Source organism: Ovis canadensis, chromosome 3 (genome assembly GCF_042477335.2).
Source record: "Ovis canadensis isolate MfBH-ARS-UI-01 breed Bighorn chromosome 3, ARS-UI_OviCan_v2, whole genome shotgun sequence".
Taxonomy (NCBI): domain Eukaryota; kingdom Metazoa; phylum Chordata; class Mammalia; order Artiodactyla; family Bovidae; genus Ovis; species Ovis canadensis.
This window is the reverse complement of record NC_091247.1, coordinates 196,665,960-196,671,959: the sequence shown is the minus strand read 5'-3', so window position 1 is coordinate 196,671,959 and position 6,000 is coordinate 196,665,960.

The following is a 6,000-nucleotide window of genomic DNA, read 5'->3' as shown; positions in this document are numbered from 1 at the left end:
TACTTGAGAGAGGAAATAGAGTATATACTCTAAAGAAGATAAATTATGGGGCTTCCCAGGTGGTGCAGTGGTAAAGAATCCACCTGCCAATACAGGAGATGCAAGAGACGTGGGTTTGATCCCTGGGTTGGGAAGACCTCCTGGAGTAAGAAATGGAAACCCACTCCAGTATTCTTGCCTGGAGAATTCCATGGACAGAGGAGTCCATGGGGTTGCAAAGAGCTGGACATGACTGAGCAACTGAGCACACACACAGATAAATTATATATACTGTATGTAATATGTTATACTACAAACAACTATAGTAGAAGTAACCATATATAAACAAATGTAAATAACCACACAAGAATATAAAAACTAAAGGGAAAAAAAGCAAGGGAGGTATTTTCACACAATTCAGGAGTTACGTCTGGGCAGGAGAGAGGGATGCAGTTGAGGAAAGGCTTACAAAGTGCCTCAAAAATCCTCACAATGGCCTGTTTCTTAAAGTGGGAGGTGGATGGATAAATGTTCATTTTATTATGATTCCTTAAACTTTATGTATATGCTACATATAATCCTATATGTGTATGTCTAATCCTAATGTGTTTATTATTTCTTAATAAAAAATTAAATCACACACTCTAGAATCAAACTGGAAAACCCAGCAGCCTAGGAGGATTCCTGTCTAGCAGTTTCTCACATAGTGTAGGCACTCAAAAAGATTGAATATTCAGATGGGAAGCCCAAGGTGTCTGTTTCCTACCTCAAGCCCCAGAGACTGGTGGTGTCTGTCCTTCAGCACGGTCCTAGTTCTTCCAGGCTTTGGATGACATCATCCCCTCTGCCTCTCTCCAGCTCCTGAATCTCCCTCAGCTCCAGTCGCTTCCTTGCCATCACTGGCTTGTGCTCTAGAGACACAATTCTGAGTTTAGAGTCAGACTTTGGGAGTCACGAACCATTCATCAATGAGCTAAATATAATTCCTGGCATATTTCATTGAGCTTAATTGCATTTTAAAATCTTTGAGCATAATGAAAATATCAGAAGATTTCATGTAAAAATTCTGACTTCCAGCTCCTCTTGAAAAATAGGAAGATCTGGCAACAATGAGCTCATATTCCTCAAGTCAGAAACTAACTGCTCATCTTAGGCCGATACGCTCTAGAGTGTGGTCCCCACCACATTGTTCTCTCCAACACAACAGTTACCATCTATCATCTCTCTTCCACTGTTTATTTTCTTATTATTGTTTGGAGAAATATTTCTTAAGTCACTTACCAAATAAAAAGTAGGACAAGGTGGCTGGGTGATTTTTCTTTAATAGAGATCATTTTACTTATGAAGTGTGTTACTTGCCTGGGCACAGCTCTTTTCCAAGCCCCGCCCCCCTTTTTTTTAAATGGAGTATAATTGCTTTTCAATGTTGTGTTACTTTCTGCTGTACAATGAAGTGAATCAGCTATATGTATGCATATATCCCCCTCTTTGGGACATCCTTCCCATCCCCAACCCCATCCCACCCATTTAGGTCATCACAGAGCACAGAGCTGAGCTTCCTTGCTTTATAGCGGATTCCCACTGGCTATCTATTTTACATATAGTAGTGAATATATTCTTGCCTGGAGAATCCCAGGGACAGAGGAGCCTGGTGGGCTGCCATCTATGGGGTCGCACAGAGTCAGACACGACTGAAGCGACTTAGCAGCAGCAGCAGCAGCAGTGTATATATATCAATCCTACCATCTGACCCAGCAATCCCACTGCTGGGAATATACCCTAAGGAAACCATAATTCAAAAGAATACATGGACCCCAATGTTCATCAAAGCACTATTTGCAATAGCTGAGACATGGAGTCAACCTAAATGTCCAATGACAGATGAATGGGTAAAGGATATCAGTTCCATGTCCTTATGTAACCATATTTGAGGAGATTTGCTTTTTCTTAGGCATAAATTTTTATAATCCTGAGTATTGCTTTCCCCTTTCTGGCATCAAAAGGTGCTGAAGAAATTGCCTAGATTTATTCTGCTGAAAGAGGACTAATTTCAACATCTAAAAATCTAAGGAGGCCCAAGAAGGTGAGTTGGCTTGACCTGGTGTGGGCAGGCACTTTCCAAACGAGAGAGCTGGGAAATCACACCTCAGTCTGTTTTCTTTCCCTTTGCCTTGACTTTCCTCTGTTTTCTCCACCCTGTGTTCTCTTCTTGGCAGAAAACTCAAGCCTTAGAAATCTAAGTCTATTCATAAATGCACTTCTTTCAGTTACTATGGCAATGCTGAAGGAATCTGTCACGGCCAAACAGGATCACAAAAGGATCACTTTTATTTTTATTTTCAGTGTTTCCATCAACAAACAAATAAATAAAATGGTACAACTAGCCAGAGTCATATTCACTTCTTGGAAAACAGCTCCCAAGGACTAACTCCCTACTTTCATTCCCAAATATTTTCCCCTCCTAATTTGATGCACAGTTTTATTTGTTTTCCTAGACATTCATTAGAAAGGACCAGAGTGAGTGGCATTCTGTGAATTCAGGTCTTTTGCCTGGATTTACCTTTTGCCATGCTAAAGACAGCTAAGAATCACAATCATGTTTAAGAGAAGCAGTAGAGCTTCTAAAGATTATATGGTTAGAATTCATTTATTAAAAGCATAGGTTGCAAATTCTCCATGAGCTAGGGCTAAGTACCCCCCAAAAGCTGCTATTTTGTCTTTAGTTTTATCTTTGTGTTTCATTTCGGTCGTTTCGGAATGAAATAATTCAGATGCCCTTATGTAAAGAAAGCAAAGCAAGATGAACTCCCCTGCCCCATTTTTAGGGCAGGATGACAAGTTAAGTTGACATCAAGATCAGCAGATGAACATTCAGCCACTTTGCCAGTCACTGCTACTACGCGGACTGTAGCAACAGAACATTTGCTCTGAACAACCTACAGTCTGTCAAATTCCATGGCAGTTTCCAAGGCAATGATATGTTATTGGTCTTTTCTTTATGTATTGCACAGTGCTTTAGAAATTGCACAAAGAAGAGGGAAGGCCTTTGACCCAGTGGGGGGAAGATCTCCTGATTACCAGAAAATGTTACTTTGCAGATGGAGTCAAATTATTCCTAATTCTACGAAAGCCACCAGCTTCTCATCCTCTGGCTGAGGGCTTGACACTCAATTCGCTTACCTTGATGCATGTTTCCAGAGAGATTTTATTTGAAATTTTGCTGGTCATTGAGTGGCATTGATAGTCCTATGTTTATCGGTAAAGGGAGGAGGAAAAAATTTAACCTAGGAAATAAACATAGGTGTCTTTCATTGGCTATGACTCCCCACACCGGTCATACTGATGGGCTTTCGGCAATCTCAGTGTAATAACAGTACCTATAGCATAGGATGATTGTTGGGATTAAGTTGGAAATTGTATGTAAATCACTTAGCACTATGCATTCTGAACAACTGTAAGAAATTTTCCTGGCCGTTCAGTGCATTTCCACTGTAGGGGGCATTGGTTTGATCCCTGATCTGGGAACTAAGATCCCAGCAAGCTATGCCAAGTGAAAAAAAAAAAAAAAAAGAAATTAGTAATGCCTTCCACTGAACAACTGTAAGCTGTAAAAAATGTCAACAATTGTCATTGCTTTTAGTTTCTATATTGTACTATTGTTTCAACAGGAGAATGTATATTCCTGTCTCTAATTTTCTCTTCTTTTGTTTTACATAATTTACACATGTTTTGTATTTATTTACTTATATTTTGGGCTTCTGTGGTGGTAAATAATCTGTCTGCTATGCAGGTGAGCTGGGTTGGATCCCTGGATAGGGAAGATCCCCTGGAGTAAGGCATGGCAACCTACTCCAGTATTCTTCCCTGGGAAATCCCATGGACAGAGGAACCTGGTGGGCTACAGTCCATGGGATCACAAAGAGTGAGACACAACTGAGCAACTAACACTTTCACTTTTCACTTATATTTCAGTAACTCATTGTGCCCTAGAATATTCTGAAAAAAATGGAAAGGAATTCTTTTCCTCACCATAAATGGTATTTATAGTTGTTTGATATAATCTAGAAATAGTTATCTACTCATTTGCTATGAATTTATTGGGTAAGTAGTATAGCATACTCTTTTACAGACTAAAAAATATGTTAAAGCTGAATCTACCTAAATAAATCTAGAAATATGGAGATATTCCTAATGTGAGAATTCTTACCCTAAATACTGATGTTCAATGTTATCCCAGAACCAGAAGCTGAATAACAAAACCAGTCATGACTGAAGGAATAATTGTACTTGATTTAATAAACTTTAAACGTAGACTCCTAGAGAAAATATTAGAAAGCTAGTGTAACATATTTTCTTTCATCCTTTCTTTTATTTGCATGCGCTTTAAGACACTTCAGTTGTGTCTGACTCTTTGTGACCGTATGGACTTAGCATTCCAGGTTCTTCTGTCTACGAGATTCTCCAGGCAAGAATATTAGACTGGGTTGCTATGCCCTCCTCCAGGGCATCTTCCCAATAGGGATTGAACCCATGTCTCTTATGCCTCCTGCACTGGCAGGTGGGTTCTTTATCACTAGTACCACCTGGGAAGCCCCTTGTTTTATTTATCCAACAGATATTTATTGAGTAGATTTCACGCTAGGTGCTGCGAGACACAGTGGCTGGGATAGAAACGTAAGCAAAAGTCCATAAACAAAGGACTAATAGAAATACAGTTGGAGGTATGAAAACGGACACTGAACCAAGCAGAAAGTGGTGAGCGTCTCAAGGGAAGAACAGAATAAGTACTATAAGAATCAGTGCACGGAAATGTTAATATCAATCCTGCTTTGTGATTGAAGTGATTTTGTATGGGGCAATAACTTTGAATTTGCAAGTTTTAGCTGTACCAACTAACTTGGAAATCTCCGGTTGGGTATAACATCATTTAAGCAGAAAGAAGTTATCAAGAACCTAATAATTCATAAGCAGCTATCATATTTTTAACATATTCTTAAAAAGAAATGGACTTAAAAGCAATAAAATGCATAAAAAATGGAGGCAGCTTAGTTCTGATCCTTGTGCCTGAGTTCTACTTAGTGTGTCTGTGCAGCTGAAATGAACTCAGTATTTTTTTCTTCAAAAAAAAAAAATTAACCTGAGTTTTCTTTTCATATTAAAGAAAAAAATTAGTGGAAAGTTGACATTTAGGTGAATTCTGAATAAAACTGTGAAACAAACTGAGTCAGTAGCACTCTAGTCTGCCATCTGGGATTCTGCACTATTCAGTCAGTTCTAGAAATTAGATTAATACAGAAGAATTAAAAGGCTCATCTACTAACAGTGAAAAATCTGCAGCCAATAATTATTCTCCTCAAGTCAGATAGATGACCTCAAATAAAATGCAATCTCAGAACGTTTTTTTCAAAATGAGACTTTTATTCCAATTATCAATGGGCATCACCATCAATATTATTTGGAAATGCCAAAGTTTAAAGAGATTTTCTCAGACTAATATAAAAGCACAAGTCAAAATATCAATTTGCTCTTCCTCAAACCATTTCAAAGTTATGATTTTTGCTTCAATATTTTCACTTACTCCTAACAACTTTCTTTATCCCCCAAATGAATTCCTGTGAATCGTGTAAAGTTTGAATTCAGAAACATTGGTTCTGGCTTAAGATTTGCACACTCAGCACTGCTCTCAGGTTGAAGGGCTTTGGAATGGCTTCTCTGGACAGTAGATACTATGTCTAGATGCTTTTGGACCAATCAGACTCTAGATGGCTTAGCTGATGGTCTTCAAAACCAGACTGACCCCAGTGTCCATCCTCTCCCCCCATTCTTGTTGCCAGATCCTTGAAACAGAGGACAGTAGAACACCTATGGTGGTTTCATAGACATAGATCCCTTTTAAAATAAATAACATGCACAGTCTTTGACAGGAAACAAAGGATACAGTTATTTCCTTAGAAAATGTAGAAGTAAACAGTTTGGTGTGTGGAATATTTTCATTCCTTTTGAAACTTCAGAAATTACAGT